Consider the following 13,299-nt stretch of genomic DNA (forward strand, 5'->3'; position numbering starts at 1 on the left):
CGAGCGCAGTCATCGTCGCCAGCACAGTGGGCACACGGAACTTTGCGGCAACATGTAGGCCTATCATTAGGAGCAAATTAGCACTTTTTTTTTTCAGTACCGTAATAATCATCCAGACGCTGGCATTCGCCGCTCCTAGTCGGTACACAGCAGCTCGAAATAAGAGGCGTGTAACATTTTCCCCCGTACATATGCAACATCAAAGCGTATTCAGCGATCGTGTGGCAGCCCAAGAACCATTGGGAATACGAACGTCCGCGATGCCGTCCGCAGGACTCGTCTTGCGGTTGTTATCTAAAACAAACAATGTATACTCTTCGAGCATGTGGCTAACCCGACCGAAGATAGCCGCTACTAAATACGTCCTCTGAGATGTCAAATAACACAGACGAGCGTGTCGGCTTCTTGAAACAGGTCGCAGACATTTTTCCAACAATGCAAGATAGTGGCAGTGGTCCAGAAGAACACCTTTTATCTCGGCTCGCGTATTGTGTACTCATATTTCAAGCCAATTTAGAACACCAACGGACCCAGTGTACGAGTACCGGCGGTAAATTGCCACATGTACAGTGTCGATTTTTATGAAAGGGAACACGGGAGCGCGTGGCCTGCGCGCTCCGGCGGCTGCTGGTAGCGCGTTCAAGCAGAAGCGAGGGGAACCACAGTCTCTTTTCGCGTCATCTCGCGGCGAGCAAAACAACTATTCGTTGCTGATTTGAAACCAGCGGCAAAACTGCGACCCTTTCCCCCTAAAGGCAATTACGCGAGAGCCGGTAATCGCCTTGAAGGGGGACGGGTTGCAATCTTGCCAGAGGTTTCACACCAGCACTGGCATTTTGTTTTGCTCACCGCGAGATGACGCGAAAGGAGACTGTGGTTGCTCTCGCTCCCGCTTGAAAGCGCTACCAGCAGCCGCCGGAGCGCGCAGGCCACGCGCTCCCGTGTTCCCTTTCATAAAAATCGACACTGTACTTTTTTACATGCGTGCAATATCCGCAAAAGCAGCAAGGTTTCGCGACTATTTAGTTCCAAACTACTATAACTTCAAAGACGAGAGAGTGGCTCGTTCTCCGCCATCAAAACCGTTCTTAAAGGCGCCATCTCCTCCCCACCGCTTCATAAAACACACGGACAATGTGAGCACTAAGCAATGGGCCCATCAGAATTATCAGCGCTAGCGCATTCGTAAACGCACAAAACGCCGACAAATTAGTTGACCACGCGCGATAGTCATACGAGACAAGGCAGAAAGGGCCTGCGACTGCGCGGGAAAACATGGTAGGAGAATATTCCTAGCTGATATCCCTCGCACATGGACTAATCGAGGGCCTATCCCATCATTCACCTGAACAGACTGCCAGCGTCATAATTTGTGCCGAAAATACGAGTTACTTGAGTGTTCAGAGGTTGCCTAACTGACCCTTTAAAACTTATAGCTTTTCCTGACGTCAAATTTACCATTGAGGACAGGGAGGGAAGCTTTACTACATTATGATACGCCCCCTTTCGTGGTTGAAAGAAGCTCGGGAACTGCAGTTAACACATAACTCTAGCTTCAAGAGCCATAGGAACCAGACCACTCACCCGTTCCTTCTCTCCCCATGCTATTGTGAATGGTCAGGCACTTTGAATTGCATGCGACGAAATATCTTCGTGGATGGCGAAGATCCCTAACAGCGCTTCTGTAAATACGCGCGCCATACCAGACATCCGTGTTGGGATGCGATGAATGTGACTCGGTGACGCAATACAGACGACCTTCAAGGTAAGGCGAGGAACATGTGGAGACGAACTGAAGAGGGCACAGAGCCTTTTCGGGGCGAAGCTCCTTAGGTGTGGGTCTGTCCATTCTCCGATGGTGTACGTAGCCACCGGTGCACATACCCGAAAGAGCGGTCCCTAGAATGTCCGCTGGATGGCGGCACTTGTATATGTTGAACACACGATGAAAAGATGTGATGGCTGTACTTGGACTGTTCATTAGATAGACGGGCGGACTGACGGACGCACAGCCAGACAAAGGGGCGAATGCGCGGACTTACGGACGGACAGACGGAAGAACGGACAGACGCATGGAGGGACGCACGGAAGGACGAATGTGCCGATGGTCACACGGATGGACGGACGGACGGACGGACGGAAGCAAAAACGAATGGGCGGACGAACGCACGGACGGACTGACGAACGCTTCGCCACACCAATCATCATTCACACCGTGGATATACTGCGACTTTTTGCTATGACTCGTACAAACCGTAATAACTTCAAAACTTTTCGACGCCTATCGACTATTTTGAACGAGACCATTTAGACCTACGTTTACACTCTTCGACGATAGCTGCACATATATCCGTAAATTAAAAGAAAACGAAAATAACGAGAACAAAAAGGGTCCGGTTATAACGTCAGCGCCACCCACGCAGAAGAGGAACAGGGCTAAACGAGCTCGCTCCGCGAGCCGCGCGTGAAAACCACGACGAAAGCGAGTAAGCCATGTAGCACGCACCAGAAAACAAAAACGCACACAGGCGGATGCCGCCCGGACCGAAAAGAAGAAACTGGTCCGGTTCCTCCGCATCCTTTTCTTTCGGCCGAAGCGAGTGAGCTAGGCACGCTCGACCTAACAACACCAGGTCGTCCCAGTTCCGTGCTAGAACTTGGCGCCACCACCACGGCGGAGGCCTTTTATACCCACAGCCCTGGCCGAGGCATGCCAGGCGAAAGGAATGAGCATCGGTGGTGGTGTACAGATAAAAGGGGGCTATACAACCAGCGTGAAAGTAGCCACCTCGCTGTGCACACCACAGAGACAGCAAAGGGCGGCCGGAGAGGTCAACACCACTCAAATGAGGGAAAGGGAGAGGACGCGGCCGAGTTTTTTGATAGCGCGCGCGCGCGGAAACTGATGGCGAGAACGAGTAGTTTTGTCTTGTGGTATACAGAGAAGAACTTGCTGTCTATACGTATAATACACATATATATACCATAAACGCACGGCTGCATGGTAGTAGTGGTATTTGACAGAGGAGGCGCGAGCTATAAATCACGACGGCCGCGCTCAAACAAGCCGTGGCCCCTTTTTTTGCACGGGTGCGCGAGATAAAAGGGACGATCGAGACGGGACCCCCGCGGATCCGAGTGCGCCGTCGGGTTCAAGGCTTCGTGTACGAACGGCTACGCAGTCCGGCGGAGGTGGTGCACACTAAGACTGCATCGGGACTGGTTTCGATATCCCTTCGGTGACCTCCGGCGCGCTCACAAGCGAGATTTAGAACGCAGCATGGACCCTGCTTCACAGCTGCTTCCAGGCATACAAGTACGCGAACGGCACTGGATACAAGTCATACGGCTCACGTTGCTGGCTCGCGCTGTTTCAAATGTTCCGTATTTGTCTTCATCAATTGTCCGTATAGCCGCAGCGAGCCAGACACTGCATATACAGTAAGACGCTATCTATGGACGGTGGGGGGAAGAATGTAATGGCAATGAATTCCGCGCGCAGCGTGGGGTTAAAAGCACACATTCTTGGACAGGCTATTATAAAGAACGAGTGAGTTATCAGGCAAGATAAACTGTTCAGGAGCGCGTCGTGAGGGGTCTGAGCAAGCTTGACGCTGCAGTGTTTGAGCTTAAAGGGTCAAAGCGCGGGAGACCCTGCAGAGATCGTGTTAGAAATCGAGCTCGCCAAGCAACTCAGAACGGCAAGGAGCAGGTTATTACCCCTCACACACTTCGCGTGCTTCGATTCTGGCGCCGTGAAATTGACGGCCGCTCATTCATGTCGTTCGCCTAATCGAGGTCAGTGGCTTCGCGCGGATGACTTCATCTGCCAGAGAGAAACGAGGACGAGTCGAGCCTGCAATGGACAACCACAGGAGCGCGTGATGTATGCACATCATTATAGATGTATGCGCGTTAATCCGGGGCAACGGCCATTTTTCACGCGAACCCGTGACCACTGTAAATAGACCCGAGACCTTCATAAGGCAATCGCCAATGCTCTACAGCAGTATATAAAAAGTACGAATGTGATCGGGAATTGCCTGATCAGGCTGATCCTATCTACCAAGCTAGATCGATTAGAGGAGCGTACAAAAAAGATTACTTCTTGGAATAAATATCTAGGCTGTACACCACTTTAGCTGTATTTACAAGAACTGTTTCTCCGCATTAACTTTATGACCGGTTCCGTCCGCGAAATATAAATTCAGAAGATGATACGTTTAATCCGAAGTTATGAATACAATATTGATTACAACTTTGTCTGCACTTGAACGGTTGCTTTCATTACGAAAGCAAAATCTTACAAGGGGTTCGTTTTACCGAGAGCAAGACCTTAACTAATTACTATACCGCTTGTGAAAGAACAGTGTGACACCATGCTGTGTAGTCTCGAGGTGACTATTCATCCTTCTATTTCTTACTCGTCTTCTTTTCTATCTCTTTCCTTTCTATTATTCTCCCTTTCCCCCACCCCAAGTGTAGGGTAACCAACCGAGCCAAGCTTGGTTAACTTCCCTGCCTTTCTCTCTCTCTCTCTCTCTTTCTCTCTTTGTGTGTGCAGCAGTATGCATTGCAAGCTATCCACGGAGCACAGACACCATAAGCGCCCGAGCAAAACTCAAACACCAATCTCTCTCTTTCTTCTTCCCTCCCTCCCTCTCTTCACTCACTCACTCACTCACAAACACACACACACACGCACGCGCGCGTTAGTGTTTTAAAAGGTTACTGAACAAAAATTGAAAAAAAATGACAAAACTTCGAAATTCCACTCGGAAGATGCCACTGTTCCGAAAAACGGAGTTTATTTCCCGTATTTTTTAAACAATTTCTTGTATTTTTGATAACTTGTGAGCACGCGGCAGCTGCTCGCGAGCGCGAGCAGTGACGACAAACTCCCACATGCAGGATGCACGTGTTCTTGTCCTCCTGTCCCTTTTCTCCAACTGTCCTTTCACTCCACTCTTTCCTTAGGACAAAAGCGCTGGCGCTTAGCCCCAGCCGCAAGCATTGGTGGCAGCTGTTGCTGTCCATACCGACTCTCGGAACTGAAGTGGAAGATGAGCGAGTCGAGAGACGCGGGCGATGGCTGGCATTGTTGGCTTGCCAGTTTCCGGAGAGATTGACGTCACCCAGCGTCACATCCTCTAGTTCACGGCGCTGCCACTAGACGCGACAGTTTGTGAAAAACGCATTAAATTCATTTTACCGTAGTTTCTGCTTGGAATGAAGGTTGTCTATCAATTTCAGGATCCAATCTATCGATTTGGCTGGAAATATTCGCGGCAAAAATTTTGTTCAGTATCCCTTTAAGTTACAAGCTATTTCACTGTCTTGCTGCGAAACTTAATTGACCCGTATAACCGCCCTACGAATATGACGGCCAACAAGCATGCGATACACACAGACACAAGGAGGTGCGGTTGATTTCTCAAACAATACGACGGAGACTTTGGCGCGGGAAGCTATAGCTATAGCTCGGCACGCCGGCCCATTCCGAAGGATATGCGGTTTGAAACTTGGGTGAAAGGCTCATGCGGTGCATGTAATTAAGCGTCTCTTTCCAATAAGCACCGATGCGCGATCCTCGATGCAGATGGCAGCGCACCTTGCGGTCGTTCAGCCAGAACCAGGTGACACCGTTCAGTCGGGCCCGTCACCCACGCCCCACTACTACGCGTACGCATGCGTAACTGCAGTTCGGTACAGTGGCCGTGAGGCCAGATATCGCCTGCTGCATGGTTCGCTCACGTTTCGAAATTATTGCGCATGCCTCACTAGTCACCCTCGCCACCTTGTATAGGCAAGCCGTAATGTGAAGCCGATATCAGCGTGTTTCTGGATCTCGCAAGCCACACGATGAATTAAAAGCTTGTCGCGTACATAGAAAGAATTTACACGCGACCAACGTTTCCTGGCATAGTGGAGCTCTGGAATGCAAGTAACACAAATAAAGTTAATACTTTAGTTACCTATAACGGTGTCACGATAACCACACCAGGTATACGTAAGTAAGCACACTGAATTTGTTTATATACGCAGCTTATAAAATAGAACACCTAATAGTTAAGTGGGCTTCACCTCAAGAAGAGCCTATTTGTGGGGAAGCCGACTATAACGAACGCCTCTCATGAGAGGCCGCGAAGCATGTCGTGAGAACTGTATGAGAACATCTATTGGCGTATTCGACTGGGCGATTTTGAGCGTTCTAGAGCTCTCTGAAAAGAGGCTGCGCCTTCGGTTGGTAGAATTCGAGCGCTCGGACTACCTTCGGTTGGTTTTATCAGAGCGTCAGCCTTTGACTCTGAGCGCTCCCGACCGCTCTGACTTCGAAGTGAGAGCGTGGCGCGATCTGATTGGGAGGACAGATCACGTGACACAAGCCAGCCAATGACGTAGCTGCCGGCAGGTGAACCATGCTGGTGAGGAGTGTGAGCGTGCATTTCGGAAGGGGGCATCGCCGGGCTCGTAATACTTCGTGCACGTGTGTTGTAGGTGGCGTTTATGAGTGCGTGTGGGACGATTTCACATCTACGAAGCTATATATGCACCATGTCAATAACGAGGCGGCTAGCGCGAAGGCGGAGGAAACATGAATGCTGTAGCTACAGCAGCTCACAGGCAGCGTCATGATTTGCCTTGAGGATAGCAACTCAGACGAGGACGATAACCAGATTAGTGTGCTGAGCTCAGAGAACTTTCGCTACATCCAGACATGTGCGCGTGAGAGAGAAAAAAATATATGAGAGAGGTCAGACGGATCAGAGATATTCACTGAACTGATCGGCACCATTTGTTGCCACGGCGCAGGCGCAGCACTGCTTATACCCGGCAGTGTCTCGCGCTGGCTGCACGGTGGCGTTCTGAGATGGCCGATGTATTCGGCTGGTACGCTGCCTTTCGCGCTCCGATTGCGGGCTGCCTCTCCATCTGGCGACTCTGAGCCAGAGGGCTATGGAGCGGCCAACCAAATACACCATACGTGTCTTGTTGCTCGTGAACATAACGTCATCATGTTGCTAAGAAACATCTGTGCAGATGAAAACGATCTCATCTGACTTGTCGATTTCGCCACAACGATCAGCGCGGAGCGACGGTGAAAGCTACAGATTTCCCTAGTCCACGGCTCAACATACGCACTGACAGCAAGGCACTCGATAATCACGGCAACGCTACCAGGGCGGGCGAATCTAAACTGACAAAACTAGAGCTCAGCATCTGTTTTAATCGAATGCAGACAGTACTTACCGTTCGAAATAACATGAAATCGGCACGACACGTGATTTATAAAAATGCCGTGTTAGCCAGCACGCGATGCATCGAATTTATAGAATAAAAAAAAAAAAAACGTCCCGACAAAGGCGTTGCGAATATGCCGATATTACCTTGAGCCGGACAATTTAATATGATAGACAGTGGGTAAAATTTATTAGCATGATTCCCACCATTATCTCTAACTCATTCAGACAGCTAATAGTGGGAAATATTACAAGGTTTTCCCGTTGGTTTTCTTGCTACAGTAACATTCGCGGTGCCATAATCTTCAATATAAGTCTACTAGTGCTGCGATTGCGTGAATGAGCGTTGGAACAAACCACAGACTATTTTAAGCAGCGCTGATGAGATTTGCTTTGTTATGCGAAGTGGGCATCAATAAAGCCTTTACATGGCGTAAAATACTGACTGCGTAAATATTGACTCTGTTAAAGCTCTGCTTTAATATTTGCCTGAAAAACGACAAAAAAAAAAGAAAGAGAGAAACGTTCGCTTTGTTGCGCCATGGTGCCATGACCGCATCAAAGCAGGTGCCACAGCGACACAACATATATTACACACATATTTAAGTGCGAGCCTTGAATGCTAGCTCAGCCTCTTGATTTACATCACGGAAGAAAAAAGGTACAGGGGAATGCTATCTTCAAAACCGATGTTCTACGATTCAAAACGCTAAATAAGTGTTGCTCCCTTTATGAGGAAAGAGGAAGAGGGATGTCAATAACAAAAAACGAGGAAAAAAGACCTTAACAAACACATTCCACCAATCACTCCCGCTTCCGCGATCAAAACACAACGCAAACAAAAATAAAAAGCAGCAATTCACAGCTAGGGCCATATTTACGTAGGCTATGATCAACTCTCGGTTGTTCAGATTTTGCCCGCGTGGCACCGCTATCGGGCACGAGGAAAAAGCTATGTCTCCGGTGCATCAACTTGACAGCTTCTCGGGCCGCATCTGTTCCCGAACAGAATCGCCTCTCGAGAGCAAAATGAGCTCACCACACGCGTTCTTCAATATCGCGAAGCGATACGAAATGCAACCTAAAATTCGGCCGATACGGTGCGCGACAAACACGCCTCTTGCTGAGAAAGCGCACGAGATACCTTGAAACACGGAAGAAAATAGAGAAGGAAAAAGATACACAAACAAATAGAACCATTTCGCTTTCTTTGCAATTCCCGCGGCCTTCTCTAGCCCGATTGCCGCTATGGAGTAGAAGTGGACCATTCCTGTAGTCGACGTCGAGTCTAGCGCTAAAGAAATGACGGATCGCGGAAGTCTCCGCGCTCCATCGCGCACGCGCATTTGAAGTGATTCACGTTCATCTTGCGTGCACAGACACATGAACGGGATAAATTCAAAGCAAAATAGACGCACGGTGACTGAGACTCCAGAGCTGCAGCCACTGAGCGCACGTCAATGGAAATGAAGGCACGCGACGCGAGGGAAAAAAAATGACCACGGATCAAGCCAAGGCTACCCAAACACACACAGTGTGCGCCCGTCACACCTGTCGGACGCCCGCACGGCCTACTTTCTGGGCCGGCTCGATCGACGGAGACGAAATAAAAAAATAAATAAACGAACGCCTATTGTGTTTCTCAGAACAGAACTATCCGGCTCTGTGACTGGGACAGTTGCACAGCTAAATGCCGAATACTATTACGCTGGTTGAATATATTGAGAAGTGTTGCGCATTCGAAACATATTGCGAACAAGGACTTCCGAGTTTGCACATTGTGTTCGCTTCTAGAGGGAAGTTGTATAAATAGCATGGAGAAGCCAGCTGCGGTAGCAACACTTTTTCAACGACGCTTATTAAATCAAACAGGAAGATGCTTCAAGCCGGATACCCATCGGTGTTTTCTTAGGGGACTACAGGTTTCCCGACGTGACGCTATAGATGGTGTACGCGGGTACCCGTATCTATCGAAAAGGCGGCCTCCCCTTCACACTTTCAGCGTGACATTCGCCGCGTCGAATGTCAAAGCCGACATCGACAGGCCCACTTTTCCATCGCACAACTGCACGTTTGTTCGCAACGGCAATGCAACGTCCAAAAACTTCGCCGGTCCATAGGGCAACACTTCATGTGCTCCCGTACGTTTTGAAAACCACTGCCCCGTGTGAACGTCGTTATATGCGTATACCATAGCATTACCCGCGCACGTGCGAGCATTCATTTCTTGCTATACCTCTTCTATCCACCCATTCATCCATCTCCGTTAGAAGCTTTAAGCAGTCATTTCTCTGGCGAAAAAAAAAAAACGACGAACTATAGAAGGACAAGAACGTCAACCAAACGCGCGTCCAGTTCGCTACTCTGCGCATGTGAAAAGGGAATCGGTAATGAGAAGAAGGGGAGACCGAAAAGTCACCTTTCTTCCGAGAGCGCATATCAACACAGTTACTCAGTGAGGTCTGCAGATGTCGGACACAGAGCTTAAAAGAAATATATTCATGGCATGGTGCTTGGTCCGGCACGGACAAAGCACCGAGAAGTCTGAGAAGATAGCACCGTGGAGGACGGTGCACCTCGAACACTTCGCAATCAGTGCACGAGTGCCCGAAGACATTCGCAGGCTGCAGCCAAATTAAAAATGATGGTTACGAATGGCAGCCGACTTGCGAAAGTGTCGCCACCGATGTAAAGGGGGACATAGCAGTCTCCCATTTGTCCCCGGTTCATAGATACAGCCTCTGCTCTCGATTTTTAAGAGGCGGCTCACTATTGCGACAATCCCCCCTCACGTCTGCAACCATCTGTGGCTACTTGCGTAAATAGTTAAAACCACAAGCCCGAAGACTTCTGCAAGTAAAGGGACACACCTCTTATAAACTAAAAGCGCTCTTTAAGAACTTGAGAGAGACGTAATCTAGCGGCGCATAGCCTCCCAACCAAAGTGCGACCCGACACATGGTGGAACCGTATAGGTGTGCTACTTTCGTACTCGCGCATCACTATCTCGGGCCGCTCTTCGTCGGTTCTCAGGCTGTGCACGCACCAAACCCAACCGTGCCACCGCTCATCCCGTAGCACAACAGCAACATTTGCGTACACGAAGAGCAAGCTAAAGGGCAAGAAATGAACGGGTAGACAGCCCCACCTCAATAAATAAAGTGACGCGGAACGTGGCCGCAGGGAACAAAGCCGGTGCTCGCGTGCTACGAGAAGCACGCACGCCGCCGTGCGTTGGTTGCCCGTTCGAGCGGCGTCGCGCGCAAGAACAAAAGCCATCACCGGAGGGTGGACACACGATGCAGGCACGGCGGCAAATACGGCACCGATGAAGCAGGAAGGGAGACGTAGAGTGGAAGGCGCGCGGAGGGGCCTAATTCAGCCACCAGGGAGTCATAATAGGCGGCGGGCGGGCGTGCGAGTGAGTGCGCCAGCACCGAAGGCGGGGTCCCAGCCGTGAGAACGGGGCCGAGACACGCCGCCCGGTTTGTTGCTCCCCGCGGGGCTCGTGCACGTGGCGGACGGGCACACGCAAACCCTCAACCGTGCGCCGATGCTGAATCCAAAGAAAACCGCGTCGCGAAGACCACGAGAGGCTTCGCGAGGCACAACGCTACCGCGCAGATTCTATACGCAGGCACGCAGAGCTTGACGATATACGGTTCGAAATGGGTCGCGGAGGCACGGAGTGCCACGGCACTTGGTCATTAAGAAATGCCTCGTAGCTTCGTGGTGAAAGCACCAGCGACGGCACATGGCGCTGCAGCGAGCCGCGTCCAGTGACTGGCGTAGATCGCACACCGTGTCCATGCAGAGAAGGCGCGGTCAAGGAAGACAACGAAATACAAAAGAAAACGACTTCACTGACTTCCTTGGATGTAAAAGAGGGCCCCGATTCGCGTTCATTAGCATCTGGTCATTTGAAACGTAAGGCGTCATGACAGCGTCGAATGTTTGATGAACTGCCATTATAGTGAACTATAGAACCGACATGTCGGTTCTATAGTTTACTATAGCTGCAATGTAGCCAATACACGAAGAAACGCGGGTGTCGAGAAATAGGGTGCGTATTAATTAAAGCGGGCAGAACCCGTTGCTCAATGACACCTGTACCCACTGCATTCAATTAGCATATTCTCAACAAAGAAGATTTTTACCCATCGAGAACCTCAATGGCTTGGTGAATTCCAAACTGACCGACGATGAGAAAAGTTTAAGTCACGCAGCTGTAGTTGGGCATGGTTAGTGGTCTAGTTACGGTGTAATAGACTTCTGAATCAACCATTAACAAAAGGAATAAAGATGGTTGGCAATTGGGGTCAAGATTCATGTTTCAACAGTCGGACAGCAGCGGAGGGAAACGGCATTGTAATTATACGACGCCTTCCTTGCATTTGTGCTTACCTCTGTTCAGCCTTGTACCCAGGCACTTCATTACAGCCTTCGAACCTGAAGGCGCGTCACTTGCAGCATGCGCTGCAGAGAAAGCGAAGCTCACGCGGGGTGGCTGAACGCGCTTCCGTTCCCCAGCTGAGAGAGCGCGACTGCAAGCGTCGGGCGCGTACCAAGCGACGTCGCCGCACCTACCAAGTGCCCGGATACGGCACGGATCACTCTCTCGATCAGCGGCACCCAAAAACGGAAGCACAGCTGGTGCGAGAGCGCACTTGGATAAGAACTCGCGCCTCCCCCTGCTCTTCGAGCGAATAACATCCGAGTCACTCTCCCCCGCCGTCTATAAATCAAATACTGAAACATTGTTGCTACTGGAAATATCGAGGAGTCTCTCCCGTATGGCTGTCGAGAAAGGGAAATGCAGACCACGCGATCAGCTGTACAGCAGATGATGCAAACATTCACAGCGCCTGCTGGGGCAACAAGCTTTTTGTACCGAAACGCACCCTCCGATCATCGTCGGGCGGGCTCTCCCGCCGTGGCATTTATAAAGCCCGCGGCCACCGCCGCGGGAGCTCGGCTGGAGAACGCTTATAACGCGAGACGTCGGGTCTCTATAAACATGAGCAATGGTTCGGCCCAGCCTCCTCTTTCCGCGGATTGAGTTGTACAGCCGCACCTCTGGCAAGCGTTAGAGAGTGCAGATTGGTCTGTAGCTTGTTCTCAAGCTCGTTTGTACCTATTCAAGCGGTCTATAATAGATTGCCGAGGTGGATGACTCAGCGGCTGGGTGTCTTCTTGCATGCTGTATACGTGTACCTTTGTCCTCGTCTTCTATAACTCTGTCACGAGTGCCATAAATGTGCGCGGTCCATTGGAAACGACGCCATGAATAACGGTCCACATTAAACCGACTGAAAGGAAGATTATACGAGCAAACAAACGGTGATAAACCAATAGGGTGCAGCGCAAAGCAATAGGGTGGTTTGTAAGTGCATTCATCGATAAGGCTAATCCGGGAAATTGTTACACTGTCGATAATGTGACCTCATTGCGTTGACGGAACATGTTTCAGTTTCTTGGGTGCAATGCAATAAAAAAAAATCGTGCACAATGTTCACAATCACGGGTGAAGTGTACACACAATGCGGAAACGCAAACGCTGTAGAACCTGAAGGCGAAGACAATCACAGACACTTTCTTGTACGATTGCAGCAAACATCACAATTTTAACTGATTCTATTAAACAGATGTTCCGTCGCAGCATGCGCGCGCAGCACTGTTCCTATCATATTTACATCTTAGCGACTATGTACAAGCTCCAGTTTTCATCACCATACGAATGGTGATAGAAATTGAAGCTTAGAGCCAAACCCAATAGCTGATAGCCAAACCCATACTGAGGTCATTCGAACAACCCTGCTATAGACTTACGACAAACAAAACACTGCACGGCACTAAAGGGTCGACGCATGCCTCCAAGTTATAACGTTATAGCGGCATCCTTATTTGCACCGACCTCGGCGACACAGGGGGAAGGAACGATGGGGGGAGTCACCTGAGGAGGAGAGTCTAATCACCGTAATCCAGTCGCTCATGGCGACGAGCGGCGGCGGATGGGCGGACCGGGGTCGACGAAGGCGCGCTCTCCCTTGACGGACAT

The 13,299-nt window shown here is 50.1% G+C and overlaps 1 protein-coding gene across 3 annotated transcripts in view; it reads right to left on the minus strand.

The window, feature by feature from the left end:
* ssh (Protein phosphatase Slingshot) overlaps positions 1 to 13,299 on the minus strand; it is a 423,428-nt gene that overhangs the window by 107,246 nt on the left and 302,883 nt on the right. Inside the window, exon 1 of one of the 3 annotated variants that reach the window (XM_075890320.1) lies at positions 11,646 to 11,852. The exons of the other annotated variants lie outside the window; for them this stretch is intronic. The gene's annotated coding sequence lies outside the window, so the exon portion shown is untranslated. Of the gene's footprint in view, positions 1 to 11,645; positions 11,853 to 13,299 lie in introns of those variants that run through there. 3 annotated transcript variants of the gene reach the window in all.

Source organism: Rhipicephalus microplus, chromosome 3 (genome assembly GCF_043290135.1).
Source record: "Rhipicephalus microplus isolate Deutch F79 chromosome 3, USDA_Rmic, whole genome shotgun sequence".
Taxonomy (NCBI): Eukaryota; Metazoa; Arthropoda; class Arachnida; order Ixodida; family Ixodidae; genus Rhipicephalus; species Rhipicephalus microplus.